Here is a 3,356-nt window from a genome sequence, read left to right on the forward strand (position 1 = left end):
CCGGCCGCCAGCAGGGAGCATGCTCGGCCTGCGGGGCTGGCTGCCCCGGCGGGGAGGGCCCCGGCGGGGAGCTGCCTGCTTACCGGACCCGAAAGCGGGTCTGTCGGTACAGCGGCTCCGGGAGGCTACGGGCCGAGAAAACCGAGGAGGCAGCGGACAAAGCTGTCAGGAGAACGAGTGGGTATGTAGTCGCCACAAACGTGCGAGCACATTTCAAGCACGAGGACACATAGGGCGTATTATTGTCCATAGAAATGTTTCCCGTCAAATACAAGGAGAGATAAGACGCATCGGTTAGGTAAGCCTGTTCTTTAAACCCTCAACGATAATTAGTAAGGAACTTCTAACCAGGAGCTACAGTCCCTGAAGAAGAGAAACATCCTGGAACTTGAATGCTTGTTAAAAATTGTTTACTGTAAATCAGTTTAATTAGAGTGCCGTTTAGAAGAACTATCCTCTATATTGCAGCAAAAGTCACACCCACTGCCTCAAAGACCCCTGCCTGAATAAAGACCCTCACGCTTTGAACTTGCGCAGAAAATTTAAAACCCCCTGTAACTTTAAATCGAGACGAGGCACGTTACTAACCAATGAGGAAAAAAAGTGATAAGTAACTAACCAATAGTCATTGGAGTAATATGTAATCATGTAGCCTGAAGTGTATAAATACCTTTAATTTCCTTTGTGTGGTGTGTTAGTTTTGTGGAATTACCACCTAGCACCCATCTTTGAGCAAATAATGGAACAAACTGGTATCTCAGCTCTCTGTGTTAAGACTGGCTTTTGCACAGTGAGTAGCAAACCCTGTTTGAAGGTACTTGCTGAACACAACTATACCTCACCTGCACATTAGAATGATGTTTCTGACAAGCAGAACAGTATACGTTACAGAAAAGCCTCAAAATGGAAATGTAAATCCGAAGTGTATTAAAATGGGAGCTCAAAGAATTTATTAATATTATGTTATTGTGACTGGGGGAGCTGGGGTCAGGGACCCAAGAGGTACATCCCAGTTCGTGCAGCTAAAGAAAATTTGGATGGTAAAGGAGGGATCAGCTCCAGGGACTCTGCCTTGCTACAGCTGACTAACTTGACTGCCTTTCCTGAAAACGCTTTTAGCTCAGCTTTGCTCTCTTAGGTTCCCTCAGGGGTGGCTGGCAGGTTTAGGACTGCTGGTTTGCCTTGTAAGCACAAAAATTAATCTGTTTTAAAAAGAGGTGTAATGTCCCTGTCTTCCATACCAAAAGAAGATTCAGGATGGCGTCTTAGGACTGACAGACCCAGTAAGATCATTGATCATCTAGACAGCCTCTACCAAGTTACAGGATCCACAAAACAGTAACAGAAGAGCTGAATGACAAAGCTGTCACAAGAATTAATAGCTATAAACTGGCCACATGTAAACTCAGACTAGAGATGAGGAAGAGGCAATATAATCAACACATCTGACACAAGGAAGGAGATGAGGCATGAGCTAGGGACCTCTTCCAAATGTAACAAAAGGCAAACCACTTACTGTTTGAAGAGAAAAAACAGTAGTTACTTTTTAAAAGCACTATTTTACCTAGGCCATCACTATTCCATCTAGTTACCAGTTATGCATGATAAGGACATTTCAGAGCAAAAGTTGTTATGTACCTAACTTTAGAATCCCACACTCCATGTGACAGGAAAAAGCAGAATTACTTTCTTACCACAAGATTAGGAAATTTAAAAACTATTTAGCAGCCACAAAGATCAGCAGCCACACATTCCATTGCTGAAGCCTGTTCTGACAATATATTGTGTGTGGCATATATTATGGCTGTGAAGTTGAAAAATCTTTAAGAACTACCTTGGTCTTTTCCTTTCTACCTCCAGAAAAAGACATAAACATAAATCCTTTTCATAGATACTGACCCTTGAACAGCCTTATCATCCCAAAAAAAGAGGAAGAGCACTTGCAAGTCATCCCGAGTTTGCAAAAGGAAAATAAGAAAAAGGTGATATATGCAAAACATAATACACAAGTACAGCAAATAAAAGAAACTTGTAAAGAGAGATTAAAATTGTGGTGAGAGAATAAAGCTTTTCTTTTTGTGGCTAGCAATAGACAGTTATGTTCAGGAGATGAAACAGTTTTCATTCCAACTACTTGCTCTTTTAGGCTAGACTCTCACTCATCAGATTCCAACTACTTTCAAAACCCAGTCCTCCTCACGTTAATAATTACATGCGAGTAATGAGTAATCCAATTCCACTAAAGCCTGTGGTAGTAAGATTTCCCCAAAGTCAGTGTATGCAGTAGAAGGCTGAAGTGTGGGAAATAGCAATGCACTGTGATCAGCATGAGCTGTGGCTCCAATAATGAAATGGGGCTATGAACTCCCTATGAGTGCATGCAGTTTACTTATGTACTGCTCATTATTGCCAGAAGAAATTGGTTGATGGAACATGTTTGCTAATTCTTCATACATTCTTCATAAGCTATTGTCATGGTTTAACCCCATCTGGCAACCAAGCACCACACAGCCACTCCCTCACTCAGCCCTGGTGGGATGGGGGAGTAAATTAGAAGGGTAAAAATGAGAAAACTCATGGGCTGAGATAAAGATAGTTTAATAGGTAAAGCAAAAGACTCACATGCAAGCAAAGCAAAAGCAGGAGTTCATTCACCACTTCCCATCAGCCGGCAGCAGCTCAGCCTTCTCCAGTAAAGCAGGGCTCCATCATGCATAATGGTTACTTGGGAAGACAAACGCCATCATTCCAAATGTCCACCCCCTTCCTTCTTCTTCCTGCAGCTTTATATGGTGAGCATGACATCATACGGTATGGAATATCCCTTTGGTCGGTTGGGGTCAGCTGTCCCAGCTGTGTCCCCTCCCAACTCCTTGGGCACCCCCAGCCTCCTCGCTGGTGGGTTGGGGTGAGGAGCAGGAAAGGGCTTGACTCTGTGTAAGCACTGCTCAGCAATAACAAAAACATCCCTGCGTTATGGGCACCGTTTCCAGCAGAAATCCAAAACATAGCCTATATTAGCTACTATGAAGAAAATTAACTCTATCCCAGCCAAAACCAGCACATTCTCCACCCCTTATTCTGTACCATTTACATCATGCTCAGGTCCTACACTAATCAATACATCCTCATTAACCAATCCTCCTTCCCATCCTTTGATGTGATATCCAGATTTAATTCTCTTAGTCTATGAACCATCCCTGTGAAATGTCTGTAAATGTCTATGAATGTCCACAGTGCCCACAAAATGTCCATGCAGTTCATTTAGACCATGACTTTGGGCTCCATCTGTTATGGTGGTCACTCAGGACAGATGAGGTGGTGTGTTGAGTGGAGTTATTGGGCACCAAAGCCAG

At 43.2% G+C, this 3,356-nt stretch overlaps 1 protein-coding gene across 2 annotated transcripts in view; it reads right to left on the minus strand.

Moving 5' to 3' along the window:
- The window catches only part of SLC18B1 (solute carrier family 18 member B1), a 17,560-nt gene extending 17,353 nt beyond the window's left edge, over window positions 1–207 (minus strand). Inside the window, exon 1 of one of the 2 annotated variants that reach the window (XM_026846239.1) lies at window positions 84–205. The gene's annotated coding sequence lies outside the window, so the exon portion shown is untranslated. Of the gene's footprint in view, window positions 1–83 lie in introns of both variants that reach the window. The other variant, XM_026846240.1, reaches the window with a different exon arrangement.
- Window positions 208–3,356: the final 3,149 nt, after the last annotated feature.

Source organism: Athene cunicularia, assembly GCF_003259725.1.
Source record: "Athene cunicularia isolate RWA chromosome 3 unlocalized genomic scaffold, athCun1 chr3_part1, whole genome shotgun sequence".
NCBI lineage: Eukaryota > Metazoa > Chordata > Aves > Strigiformes > Strigidae > Athene > Athene cunicularia.